Raw genomic sequence first — 14,952 nt, 5'->3', positions numbered from 1 at the left:
CAAACAACCCCAGCAAGGTGTTCATCTAGCCTCCTCTTAAAGACCCCCAGGGTAGGAGCCAGCACCACTTCTCTTGGAAGCTGGTTCCACATCCTGGCTTCCCTGACAGTGAAGTAGCACCTCCTCCACCCACGCCTCAGTTGAGGTCATGGGCCTGGAGGTGGTGGACACCAAGAAGCTTGACCCACCCCCTTCAGGGGAGGCACCACCTACTCCTAAGAAAGCCAAGAGCAACAGGCAGAAGGGAGCTTCCCAGGGAACCCCAGCCCCTTTGAGGCCTGCCCCTGCCAGTGCTGGGGAGAATGTAGCCAGGGAGACTGATCCCACCCTGCCTGCCCCCCCAGCAACCTCACTACCTCAGGCCATGACTGCAGGTGTCCTAGTGGTATCTGGAAACCCCTTTTCCCCTTCCCAGCCTGTGGGACTTGTGAGGGCGGGGCAGAGATAGAGTGCCTGCCTCTCCAGCATCAGGCACAGAAGACAGCAGAGAGGCCCAGCACCACCCTGCCCACTGAGGCTGATGATGAGGAGATGGAGTGCCTGCCCTCCGAGTGCCAGAAGTAGCCCTGGGAGTGGGATGACATTTGACCCTGAAGTGGATGGGAATCAATCTCCTGGATATGGTCCTTGACCCCGATGCTGAGGGGGGGCCTGCTAGGGAGCCTGGGCATCAAGGGCTTTCACCAGCCTCACTGGTAGGTCCCTTCCCAGGGTGAGGCCTCATTGGTTCTCCATCAGGAACATTAACCTCCTGCTGGAGGACCCTCCCTGGGTGGCCCCCAGCTACAGAGGCCTCCTCAATCTCTTAGAGCAGACCGAGGGCCAGAGGAACATGGCAGAGAGTATCTAGCAGTGGTACCCAGACCCTGTGCAGTTTGTCTGTGCTGCCAGTGATGTGGCAAGGCTCATGCACCAGGACCCGGGCATGTGTCAACATGCCTTCCAGCTTGAGAAGCTCGCGACCTGGGTGAGGGAGGTGTGGGGCTGAGGCAGGTCCAAGGAATAGGGTAGGGCAAGGACAGGCCTTCCTCTGTCTCTGTGGTTTTGCCCTGCTGTATCACCTCCTCTCCCACCTGTACCCTGCCTATCCTTCCTCACTATTCTCCTGCTCATGGCAGTTACCACAATTGCCTCACTGAATACCAATGGCTGCAGGGACCCGGTGAAGTGGACGGCCATCCTGGAGGATTTGTGGCAGAAGTGGCTGGTGATCACTTTTCTCCAGGAGATGCACAGTAACGTGTACAATCAAGCCAACTGGCACACTACCTGGAGAGGCCACCTCTTTCTGAGCCATGGTACCAACCTCAGTACTGGGGTGGCAACACTCCTCTCACTGCAGCTGCAGTATGACTCGGCGATGGTGCAGGAGGTTGTCACCGGCCGGCATACCACATCACCCTGGCATACCAGAGCCTACTGGTCTATGCACCCCACCGAGGGGAGGGAGAGGGTAGCCTTCTTAGAGACCCTGGGCAACCTGCTGCATGAGGCCAGTGAGAGTGATGACCTGCTTCTCATGGGCAGAGATTTCAATTGCACTGTCAATGCACTGCTAGACCAAATGGAGCCAGAACTGCACCTGACTTTGGCCTGTAAGCTGTGGACTGTGTTGGAAGCTGTAGACCTCATCAATGCCTGGAGGGTCCTCTGTGCCAATGTGCGCCAGTGCACAAAGAAGTGTGCCAGTGGGATCTCCATGGCCCACCTCGACTACCTTTACATCACCCAGCACCATCTGCTGTTACTTTCTCCAGGAGATACATCATCACATCAGGCCTCTCTGACCCTGCCCTGGTCTGCTGTGAACTGAGTCTACCCAGCAGGGCATGCATGCAGGCCCCTTACTGGTGCCTCAACATCAGCCTGCTGCAGGATGTGCACTTCCAGGACTGATTCACCCACCTCTGAAGGAGCTGGGATGCTGCGTGAGCAGATTACTCCTGGCTGCTGTGGTGGGACGTGGGGAAGATCCAGGTTCGGGCATTCTGCCAACAATATTCCCAGCTGGTGGCAAGTGAGATCTGCCACCACACCCAGGAGCTGGAGGAGGACATGGTGGAGCTTGAGGTGGCCCTGCTCCATGCTGGCAATGATGCAGAGCTCCTCAAGAGCCTCCAGTCTGGCAAGAAATACCTGTAGGAGCTGGCAGAGGCTGATGTCCCGACTGGTTCTTCTTTGGCGTGGAGAGGCAGCAGGTTGTGGTGAAGACCTTGGACCATTTCAAAACCCCAGAGGGATGGCTGCTCATGGACCTGGGCAAAGTGCAGTGGAACACCATCATTTTCTACTGAGACTTGTTTGCAGCTGACCCCGCCTGCCCAGAGGCTGCTCAGCAGCTGTGTATGGACCTGCCGTGCCTCTGTGTTTCATAAGCCGAGGCCCTGGAGCGCGAACTCTCTCTGACAGAGCTAGAGGCTGCTGTGGGGGGGCTTGCCTCAGGCAGGGTGTTGGGTCTTGACAGACTGCCCATGGAATTTCACAAAGCCTTCTGGCCCCTCCTTGGCCACTGCCTCCTCTGTGTCTTCCACAAGATTATCACCGACAGGACCCTGCTCACCAGCTGCCGCCAGGTGGTGCTCACCTTGCTGCCCAAGAAGGAGGACCTCAGCTGCCTTAAGAACTGATGGCCCATCTTCCTTCCGTGTACGAACTATAAGATCCTGGCAAAGGCACTGGTGAATCATCTCCACACCGTCATGGCCTCTCTCATCAGGCCCGAGCAGAGCTACTGTGTGCTGGGCAGGACCATCCAGGACAACTTGTTTCTGCTGTGTGACCTGCTCATGGCTGCAGCGGTTTTTTGGCCTGGATGTCAGCCTCATGCCCCTGGACCACGAAAAGGCCTTCAATCACGCTGACCACCGGTACCTGTTCAGCATCCTTGAGGGTTTTGGGCTTGGGCCTCTTTTCACCATGGCACTCCAGGTCCTGTATCATAACACCCCCAGCCTGCTCAAGGTGAATGGCATGCTGTGCTCCCCATTCCCAGTGCATCACAGCATATATCAGGGCTGCCCCCTCTTGGGCATGCTGTATGCCCTGGCCATTGAACCACTGCTGCACGCTCTGTGACATTCCCTGACTGGCTTAGGCCTGCCACCAGCCCCAGGCCCAACCACAGGCCCCCCAACCTAGCTGATGGCATACGCAGATGAGGTGACAGTCGTCCTGGGCAGCCAGGAGGATGTGCGGACCCTGGTGGACTGCCAATGCACCTACGAGCTTGCTGCATCAGCCCGCATCAACTGGGGCAAGTGTGACACACTTCTGCTTGGGACATGAGCTGGCAAACCACCTCCAGACCTGCTGGAGGGCCTCACCTGGCACTGGGAGGGCCTCAAAGCCCTGGGAGTGTTCTTGGGGTCACTTACCTTTGCAGCCCACAACTGGGTGGACCTGGTGGAGGGAGTGGAGGCCTACCTGCAGCACTGGTGCTGGCACTTGCCCACCCTCTCCTATTGTGGCTGGGTCTTCATTACCAACAACCTTGTGGCAGTGACCCTGTGGCACTGCTGTGCTGTGCCGCACCCTCTGCTGGAGCTACTCAAGGGACTGCAGTAGCTACTAATGGACTTCCTCTGGGATGGATGCCACTGGCTCCTGCGAGCTGCCCTTTACCTGCCCACCACCGAGGGGGGCCAGAGCCTGATCAACCTGGCCAGCAGGGTGGCTGCCTACTGCCTGCAAGCCCTCCAGTGGCTCCTTTAAGCTGAGGGCCACCTCCCGTGGTGGCAGCTGGTGTGCTGGTTCCTGCACCGAGTGGGGGGCCTTGGCTTTGACCAGGAGCTGTTTATGCTGGACCTCACCTTCCTGAACAGGGCGATCCTTCCCCCATTCTACCACAGCATGGTGCTGGCCTGGCAGGCTGCCTTCCATCTCTGTCCCCAAGTGAGGCATCTACATTCCCCACAAGTACTTCAGGAGCCCGTGGTCTACAACCCGGCCCTGCAGCATGTCATGTCGAGTCTGGCCTCTGCCAGCCTCATGGCTTCTCTCATTGAGGCACATACCATCCACCTGGGGCACCTCCTGAACCCTGCTTAGACTCCCTGTGCCCCCCAGCAGCAATACAGCTTCCCCTTTGGCACACTGCCCCAGATGGGACTCTACACATGGATGGTGCGCATCTGGCATGCCCAGGTGCTGGATGGCCGCCCTGACACAGTGTGGTGGCAGTGTCTGGTGTGGCCCAGGACCCCAGTGTGGCACACACTGTACAAGGTGCCCGCTGCCAACAAGACCGGTGACCTCCAATGGAGATTGGTGTACGGCATCCTAGCCACTGGCACCTTTGTGTGCCACCTGGACCCAGTGGCCTCAGCAGCCTGCCCCTTCTGCCCAGGGGTGCTGGACAAGGACATTTCCCATGCCTTCTTCAACTTCCCCCATCTGCAGCTGCTCTTTGATGCCCTCGAGGTGCTGCTTCGGGCACTGGGCTGAGACTTTTCAGAGGACACCTATATCTACTCTTTCCCGTACTGGGTGGCCAAGCAGGCCACAGTCAGCCTGGCCAATTTCCTGGGGGGTCAGGCCAAGAAACTGCCTCACCAGGACTGGGATGGATGATGCCCTGCAGCTCTTCTGCCTGCTGGTGCGGGCCTGCCTCTCGCTTGAATTTGAGCTTGCGGTCCTCTGGAGGATGGTGTCCACCTTTGAGGAACACTGGGCCGTCAAGGGTACACTGTGCCGAATCGAGGTATTAAAACTGATCCTTGCCCTCCAGCTTCTTGGGGTGCAGAGGTGCATCCAGCAGGCCAAGACCTCGGGCTTTGTCCATGCGGGCTGACCCCTGATGTTCTGAGGCCCCCCCGGGTGTCCCCACTGGCAAGAGCTGTATATATGTAAATACTTCTTTTGTTCTTTATGGGTTTTTTGGTTTTTTGTCTAGCGTATACGGGCAGGCCTTGCAGCAGGCCATGAGCCCAGGCCTTGTTCTTGAGGCCCAGATCTTCGGGCCAACCTGTACATGATCTCTACTGCCCTCCATTTGTCACCCTCCCTGGAATAAATGTCTCTTAAAAGTCAAAGTCTTTCTTTCTTTGTATCTCAGTGTTGAGGATAAGATGCTGGTGCATTACAATATTAGATGCAGCATGTATTTTCAGAGATTTGCACAGGTAGGATAGAAACTCACTTAGCCTGCACTTTGAGCATTATTTTAGCCATGTAAGTGCCAAAAAAGCCACTTATACACAGGTTATGGTTGTGTCATTCCTGCAGTGTCAATGTATGACTGGACAGCAAAGGTGCCTATACATGTGCGGTGAGGCTGCTACAATGCACTATAATTAGAGTGCATCAGAGCAGAATCGATTAAGTCTGCTGAAGCCTGGTAATTACAGACTCCAGTATCTCATGTATTAGTATCCCTGCACTGAAAAATAGTGGAAGGGGCACTTTAACTAAAGCTTGTTGAATGAGCTTTAGTTAAAGTGCCCTTGCCACCATTTTTCAGTGCAGGGACACTGATACACAAGATTCTCCAGGCACCTCAATTAAAGCAGCTCCAAGAAACTTACTTCTAGTGGCTCCAAGAGCCACTGTAATTAAAGTCCACCCACCTCATCCCCCCACTCCCAAAGCACACGTATAACCATCCAGAGGCTGTGCATACACAGTAGATTGCATACTAGGGCCCCACCTATGCAGCTATATAAATGCATCCATTTTGGATGCGTACCTGTGCCCAAGTCCTGAAGGGGTAAGTAGCCAGAAATCTATGACCATCCCGTGTCAGACACAGCAGGAGAAGGAGTGCTTAAGTCAATCACTCAGGAAACCAGTATTCCAGGCCCTCTTCACTCTGAAGGGATTTAAACCTGAATGTCTCAGTAGATGGCTCTAACTACCATAGCACAAATTAGGCATTATTGTGGGTCTTCTCCAGCGCTCCTTATGGAGCTCACTCCTTGGTCAGACCAGAGTGGAAGACGTGCAGGGCCAAATGGTAAAGAACGATCTAGAACATTAGGTAAGGCTCACTGAGATAGGTGTATCTTGGGATTTATCCTGGACCCTTGGCCCCAGCAGAACAGAAGCTTCTGCACTTTATTGAATTGCTTTCCCTCTGTTATTTCTAATAAACACAAGAGGTTTTGGCTCAGATTCAAAAGGAGCATAAGAAAAGGATTAGCTGACTTTGTGGCATTATAGGTAGCACTGGAATGACTGCATCTACATATGTTGCTATGGCAACATTGTTACTGCTCCATAATCTAGTATTTCCTTTTGGAAGTACTTAATCACTGCACAGTAACAGCCTGTACTGCACTGTATGAGTAGTATGTGGTTATTTTTAGCAGCTACTTTGCCGTAGTGGTGTGCTATACTGGGGGCACATTGCTACAGCAAAGTAGCTGCTGGTCATGTGTAGGCACCCATGGATGCTATGTTGCCATAGCGCATTCCTACAGCAATGTAGCATCATGTGTAGCTGTGACCTATAAAGATGTGAGAGGGTGCATCTACACATGCATTTCATCTGGCCTAAATTTAGTTTGGTGTAAACCAAGCTGGTGTAAGCACTTTTGGGCAGGCATCTACACATGTGAGGATTAGGGAGAAGATTTGCTGCTCTTTTCACCAAGTTTCTTGCAGCCCTGCTTTGGGCCCCTGCCGCAAACAATGGGAGATCCAGGCTCTGGCTGCAGCTGCCAGCACCCACAAGCCACTGCGCTCTGGCAAGTCACTTCTCTGCCTAGGAGTACCATGCCTAGCACAGGGGAACCATGTGGCTGCTCTCTCCTTGCCCACTCTGCCTTTCCATCCCATGGCTGCTTCAGCCCCTGCCCCTGGCAGAGCTGACCAGTGCCCCATGCTCCTGCTAGCCATGGTGCTGGCCCTGCTGGCCCCAGCAGTACCCCCACCACCACCTAGGCCCCAGTACAGTTGTACACCTGCCAGTGGGGGCCAGGGCACTGGCTGCAGGATGCCCTGGCCAATTCCCTTCTCCATCACTCCCCACTTGAGCTCACCTGCACCCCCAACCTCACCTGCCCACCCCCTGCACTATACTCACTGCAGACATGACAGAAGAACAAATTTTTATTTCTCTCAAATAAACCAGAACCCTCCTCCCCCCTCCCCCAACAGAGCTCCCCCCCTTCAGCACACAGAGACTCCCTTCCCCCTCCCTCCTCCCCCCTCAAAAAACAGAACCCCTCCGTCACACAAACCATCCCATAAAAAAAGTTCTCTCCCATGAAAATTTTTAGTACAACAATGTCCTTTGTGGGCTGTCCCAGGGTGGGAGACTGTGAGGTGGCGGTGCCTAGGGGCAGAGCATGGGGGAAGTTGGCCAGCACCCCATCCTCTGTTCTCTCATGGGTTCAGACACTGTGGTGAATACAGCTGGGGTCAAGGCAGGTAATGCTTCTCCATTAGAGGTGGCTATCCAGCCACCAGGGATAATCTAGGCCCAGCAGGGCTGGGTTGCATTCCTGACTTCACTGCAGGCAGCTCTGGCTCTATGCCCACTTGGAACCAGGGTGAGTGGTTAGGCTGAGTGTAGGTGAGGAGATTGGACACCTGGGGCAGGGGATGGACCAGGGGCTTCTGGCAGCTGCATGTACTACAGGATATCCTCCCAAGACCAGGCAGTGGCATGCTGAGGAATGGCGGGCAGCTGCCAAGGGTTATGTGGGGCTAGAATCTGACCAGCAGGGTCAGAATGCTGTCCAGCACCCAACAGTCATCGTGCCTTCACTCCTAGTCTAGAATAGCATTCTGCCCCTTGAGTGACTTGTGCTCCAGAGCCAGGAGCTCAGCCCAGAACCCTCGGTCTGCTTGGTTTCACGCCTCCTCCCACTGGTCCTTCTTCTCTTCATTTGTCTTCCTGGGTAAAGTCCTTCACCCACCAGGCCCATGGATCCTTTAGCCATCCTTCAACGTAACCACCAGCTGCTCCAGGAGGGGGATCCTGTCCTGGGTCCTTTTCTGGCAGAGCCAGCACATCCACAGGGCCCCAACTGCGTGGTGGCAGCATCCCTAAGGCCACAACTTGACTGCCAGGGATAGAATTATCCCTTGCATGCAGCTGTGGGCCCTGTAGACCCATGTGACAGAAGTTGTTTTTGACAGTTTGCAACATTTCTCAGATCATATGCTCTGTACCAGGGGCCCATGTGCTGCCTGGCCTCAGATCAGGGGTTGGGCATCCACAGGAATGTGCATGCCCAGGGACCATGGTAAGTCACTGGGGCAGCCTGGGCCCAAGTGGCCACTGGCTGAGTGCCCCATCCCTGTTTACTGTCCTGTGGCTTGGAGGCCACTGGATGCTGGTCACAGGCAGCCTGTCTCCCCCGGCCCATTTCTAGGGCAGGACAGGTCAGGCTTCCAGCAGCACCTACTGCCATGGCTCCAGACCCCACTCCCCACACCTCCTCCTGCAAGCTAGCCTCTCTTCTGCGCTGCCATCCAGCCCATGGCACCTAGGCTCAAGGGGTGTGGGGATCCTGGATGACTAGGACAAAGAGATACCTGTGCCCCTGCGCTCCCCACAGGGAGGCTCTCAACATGTCTCTTCCCCCCCTCTCCTGAGGAGGAAATTGCTACCAGTATTGATGTGTTCCTTGGTGTGTGAGAGTCTCATGCCTGCCTACCTGTGGGGATATGGGTTACTCAATAAAATTTGGCATCGTCTCCCAGCTCCCTGCATGCTGTGGGGTTGGGGAGGGGGTAGGGCTAGGGGAGTGAGGGCACGCCAGGTGGGGAGTGGGGACAGGGGCAAGGGAAGGGGAAGGGGTGGATGGGGCTGGTGTGGCTGGCAGCTGTGCTCAGACCTGGCTGGCAGCAATTGCATTGAGGTCCAAGTGGTGTCCTCAGTTGAAGGGACACACTGTATAGGCACCCATCCGCACCCATCCTCTCTCTCAGAGAGCAGCTGGCACTGCTGGCAGCAAGTGGTGTCATAGCTGGTTGTGCTTTGTGGCTGCCCCTGGGGCTGCAAAACTAGCAAGGCAGGTGCTGACCAGGTTCCCTGAGCTGCTAATGGAAACTGCAGCTGGGCAGCTCAGTGGAATAGGGCATTGCACAGCCATGGGGCCCTGCTCCAATGACATGTCACTGGAGGTGTCAGGTTGGGGCAGGGGGTTGGGCAGGCCATCCATGCTGTTGAAGATAGCACAGTTTTACCCTGGGTCCCAGTGTGCAAGAATGGCCATCAGCTACCACATAAAAGCTATGAATTTACAGGCATGGCTGGACTAATTATTGCAGTTGATCATGGTGACCCACTGTGCCTACAAGGCCTTGACCTTTACGTGGCACTGCTGTGCTGACTGGTCATTCCTGTGCTCTCTCATCTGGCCTGATAGGGCCTCATAAATGTGGGTACTGGAGCAACTACCCCATTCAAACTGGTGCTGCACTTCTGCCTTGCCCCACAGTGGCACAAGGTTGCCAATCTCTTCCTTGTTTTAGCTGGGGTCCTAGATAGGGAGCACAGGGGTGGGTATGGGCATGGGCCTGGGTGAGGAGAAGGTTGCCACAGTGTGTCCCATGCTGGTTCTCTGGGCCCCTGCATGGCTGTCTCAGGGCTGCTGGGCCTGAGCAGCTGACTGCAGTGCCTAGTGCAGGGCCACAGCCTAGGACTGGCAGTTGCATGGCAGAGGCTATGCTCCACAGCACCTGCAGGGCAGGCTGCTAGGCGTGCACTTCAGGCAGGTGGTGTTGGCCCTACTGGTAGCTCTAGTGACTGTCAAAACTGGCCAGAGGCTGCAGCAGTATGTGGTACCCTGCAGCACCCTTCATAGTTTTATAGATTCATAATTAGTAGGGTCGGAAGGGACCTGAGCAGATCTTCAAATCTGACCCCCTGCCATGGCAGGCAAGAGTACTGGGGTCAAATGACCCCAGCCAGGTGTTCAGCTAGCCTCCTTTTAAAGACCTCCAGGTTAGAAGCCAGCACCACTTCGCTTGGAAGTTTTTTCCAGATCCTAGCTGCCTTGACAGTAAAGTAGCACCTCCTGATGTCTAGTCTGAATCTACCCTCTGCCAGCTTGTGACCATTATTTCTAGTCAGCATCTTGCTGGCCTGCAGGGCACTGTTCTGACATCTGTGCAGCAGTGCAGTGCCACACAATAGTGCTGGGGTGCTGACAGGTTGTGTTATGGCCTGCCTAGAGGGATGCAGGGGCCTGCAGTGTCCTCAGGCTCCCTGTCTGCTTGCGCCAGGGCTCAAAATGTCTTCAGGCTTTTAAATCCTGCAGTCAGGGGCTGCCATAGAGGCAGCCCAGTTCTGGCTAGGAGTGGCTCTTAGCCTGTAGCCCTGGGGATGGACAATGGCTGGGCAGACCGAGGAGCAAACTTGCTCCTGGGTCATGTCTACACATGCACTAATGTTCAGTAACTAATGCTGCTAAATTTCCTATTTGAATTAGCAAGTAGAAAATTTAAACAGAATTAAGTGTGTGTGGGGGGGAGGAGCTCTGTGCAGAATCATGCACATGTGTAGCCATGCATACTTAGTCAGTAAACAAGTTATTGTTCATTACCATGTCTCGTATAGATGCACCCATAGAGATGCAGATCCAAACCTTCTTTGGGTGAGGAGATGAATGCTCTAGCCACCAAGCTATCAGGACTAAAACATGGGTGAGCAGTTCTGGGATTTGTAGTCAGGTATTTTTGTATGTGTACAGCGTTACTGGGTACGCTCAATCTAAACATGTAAAGTTGCAAAAACCTTGAGGTAGATAATAAGAAAATGCCTACACTGAGAAATAGAATTCAACCTTTAACTGCCTAAGTCAACTTAGATTCCCTGTAAATGGAATAGAATTTGGTCCTGAGTTCAGAAATGTATTTAGGTCTTACATTTAATTAGAAAAAAGGAATTGATCTGCAGAATTTCTGCTAAAAATGGTCTTGGTTTTGCAGGAATTATTAGCATTGTTTATGGCTGGACAAATAAAAGGCTCCAGCTATTAGAAAAAAATTCAGGTCAGTCTGATTCATGTGATAGCCCTGGCTCCCTTACTTTTTTCATAAAAGATAGGGTGAATTCAAGAAGTTTCTGTACAAAAGAGATGAAATGCAAGACAAAGAGAAGGGGATGAAATAAATTCAGCCAACTCCACTTCATTCCTGTTCTTAGCTTTGTTTGTTTCTATCTGTAATATGTTTCATCAGACAGGCCTGACAATAGGCAGCCGGACCAAAGTCATGTTTCACAGTATATCCTTTCTATTTAAAGATTTAAGGAAAGAGAATGGGGACCAAAGACAGATGAGGAGTGTGGCAGGGTGAACAATCTGACTTAGAAAGAAAAGAAAGCTCTCTACTTGAAAAATATGGTTTGCAGTTTTGTTTTAGAATAGCATCTCCCAAAGTTCTTCCATAGTCCCACTCATCACAGTATCTTTATACTGTAATATATTCTTGATGTGCAAGTATAATCCATCCAGATCACTTCCGGACAACATCTAGGTCAGCTAGTGGAGGCAGAAAGATAGGCAACTGTTTCTATTGTGCAAAGATTGCATTGCTTCATCTTTAAGTCTCCCTGCTCATGTTAGAAGTGCAGCAGAAGGTCTGAAGATGAGACCATGTGAATGACTTATTTATTAGTTCTTTGTAGGGATAAAAAATTGGGTTGATCTGAGAGAAAAAAATCCAAAATTTTGCAACTCAACAATATTTCAGGTTGAACAGAATATTCCATTCAACCTGAAAATGTCTCCTTTTGACCTCTAGGGCTTTTGGGGTTTTTTTAAGTTTGGGGTCTCAGGGAAGGTGGTTAATAAGATGGAAGCAAGTTTTGACATGAAAAAAATAAAACATTTCAATTTTCTGAGGAGAATTTTTTGGGGTTGCTTTGGATTGTTTCTCTTTATTTCAACAAGAGAAAAAAACATTCAAATTGGCTCAAATCAATACGTTTCAGTGCTGATATAGCAGGCTTACCTTTTCAGAGCTTGGGTTGAGTCCCAGGATTGAGGTTCTGCTGTTTGATTGGTAGACCCCACCCACCAATCCAGAGGGAGCACAAGGAAAGCAATGCCTCATCCTTTTCCCAAGGGAGGGGGCAAGGAGCAGCTGAACCTGAATCAGAGCTGTGCCAGCCAGGTCCGGAGAACTTCAGGAGTGGAAACCCTGAACAGTATAAAAGGGGAGTGTGCTTGGCACGCTGAAGAGACTAGGGACAGCAAGGAGAGAGGAGCTCCAGAGATGGCTGTCCCTGGGACCCTCCTTGAGCTTCAGCTGTGTGCAAATTGGTGCACGGGGATCAGGCTCTAGGAGCCTCTTGAGGCAGCTTCAGCCTGTGAACCTGGCAAGTGGCTGGGAAGTTGGTGTGCAGATCGGCACATGGGAAGCTGGCCCTGAGAGCAGCTTGAGGTGGCTCAGGCCCCACATGGTGTGCAGATCAGCACACAGAGAATCTGCCCAGGGAGAAGCTTGTGGCTGCTTGGACCTCACTTGGTGTGCGGGTCAGCACACGGAGGACCCATCTGGGAGCAGCTCATGACTGCTCAAGCTAGCCCTGGCCCTAGGTCAAGTGACCGGAGCCCTGCAGTGCGGCTCTGCCTTTAACTAAAAGTCCCTGGTGCCCAAAGCAGGGCCCAGGAGGGGGTGGACCTCCGGTGTGAGATCGGGGAACCAGAGCCTGTAAGGGTTCAGCTCCCATGAGAGTCATAGGATGCTAGGCCATTGAGGAGAGCCAAAGGTGCCTCTGGAGAGAGGCTTTTGTGGGATTGGCCTCCAGGGGACAAGCTTGGCTGCTTCACAGAGGAAGCGTGAGTTGATGGGGAAGTGGGCCCTGCAGGGGAGGCAGGCACAGAACAGGAGGGTCTACTGCCTTCACCCTCCATTGCAGGAGGGGCATGTCCACATCCCAGGGCCATAAAGGGGAGGGGGTCCGAGGAAACCCCTCAGGGAGATACTGAGTGCATTCCCGATTTTGGATGATTGTTGTTGTGTCAAGGTCTATACAGGTATGGGTATTCTTTAAGGAAGTATATATGGTTTATATGTTCTTAATGTGTTAATATGTAGGTCTAGGAAATATTATTAACTCATTTGGGTTATATATGTTGAGTCCCCATATGCGTTTATCATGTTGTAACCTTAACTATCTTGTTCAATGTATTAGTTATTATATATGCTGTAAATTTATGTAGATTGTGAGATATTACATGTAGTGATATATGCTAAGCTTTATTTTAAATAGTTTATGTTTTATCTTAAGTATTTATTATAGTAATAAATGGTATATATTTAAGCACTCAGTCTCAGCCTGGCTCTGTAGAGAGGAGAGGGAAATGGTCTAGTAGCCAGCCCCTCCATTAGCATCCTGCCTGACCCCCACCACCGTCATTGGAGAACAGGGCACACCCCCCTGGGTGTACCTAGGCTACACTGATAAATATGAATTTTACAAAGGAGCTCCCTTGGTCTTACTGCTGAAAATGCTTGTTTCCCCAGTGAACAAATCAGAGAGTTAAACAATCCCATCTCCAGTTCTCCACTGCAGTAGCACATATCATACACAGTGTTGCCAGCTCTTGCAATTCTATTATGAATCTTGTCATTTTGGCATTGATACTCTGGTGCCAATGATGTCAATGGTACAATTCCTATGACCTTCAGTATGACCACTATTTAACTCTTGATGTTTTTCTTGAAGCCCCTCAAGTCATTTCAGTCTAGAGAGAATCACTTTTATTTAACATCCTCCCTCACTCCCCCTCCTCCCCAAGTTTCTAGACCACATGGTTTTCCAGAAAAAAACTTAGACATGTGTTGTAACTTTGCAGGCTCAAAAATCACCAGGCAGATTAAGAGCTCCTACCTTTTAATTTTTAATCCCATGGTTTAAGGTTGCCTTTTGATTTTAGGAACCTGAGTCATGGTTTTGAATCCTCTGGGTTGGCAATGCTGCATACATTCTGGAATGTTTCTCTATCCTCCCACCCAAAATATGCTTTAATCCTTCAGAAGGGATTTGACCATTTTTCAATAAATGTTGGGACAGATTCTCAAAAGAGTTCAGCATATTGTATGCATAAGAGACCCTTTTTGAAAATCTGGCTCTGGATGTGAGTGCTAAGCACTTTAAATTTAAGCTTTTGAGGTCTAAAGAAAGAAAGAAGACTCCACACTATACTCTGGCTGTTTGACATTTTTCAGCTGGTACAAAGAAGCCAGAAATATAAATTATATTTAAATTAAATGGCATCTAATATATAGTCTTCTCTGCCCTCTGTGACCCAGTGTCATTTACAGTACTGAGTTTGATCTTTCTCTAATTTCTATGAACAGTATACATTGGTCCATATTCTTGAATATGTTGGGCCTTCATAGAAATAACTTTGCACTGCATGTGGGTCCAGTTTTCAAGTAAAACATATTGTTTGTGATAGCACATATATTTTTTATAACATATGTGTGTATTAGGACTGTGCAAAATTTCACCAGTTGTTTCATTTTGATGCTGTTTCAACTCATTTCAAGTTTGAAACAGTGAAATCAAAACAAAATGGAAGGCTTCAAAACAAATGAAACAAGGGTAGTCAAAATCTTTCAAAATTTTTTAAATGTTTTGAGTTCCGTATCTAAAGCTGGGCTTGCCTGCAGGGAAACAGAAAGTAAGGAGAGGAAGAGAAAAGAGGGGGGAAGAGGAGGGAAGGACTACTCTCATATTGACTGTGTAGCTGGTCAGTGACTGTGATCCTTCCCTGAGATCCCTTCCAATCCCAGGGCTCGGGGGAAGGGATGGAAAAACAGCATAAGAGGCAGAATAGTTTGAACAGGCCTGCTTTTTGCCTTGGGGTCTGACAGCTATCTAGCTATCTTCCAGCAGCTCAAGAGTGCTAGACAATGAAGGCTACTACTACAGGTGGAGTACTGCATCCAGTTCTGGGTGACATATTTCAAGAGAGATGTGGTGTGATAACCCAGAGTTTAATTGTTTTAAAAGTTGCCTAAGCATTTGAAATAACCTGGGGACAG

The sequence above is a fragment of the Crocodylus porosus genome, unplaced genomic scaffold, assembly GCF_001723895.1.
Source record: "Crocodylus porosus isolate Cpor-Errol unplaced genomic scaffold, CroPor_comp1, whole genome shotgun sequence".
NCBI classification, from domain to species: domain Eukaryota; kingdom Metazoa; phylum Chordata; order Crocodylia; family Crocodylidae; genus Crocodylus; species Crocodylus porosus.
Note: the sequence above shows the minus strand (reverse complement) of the source record.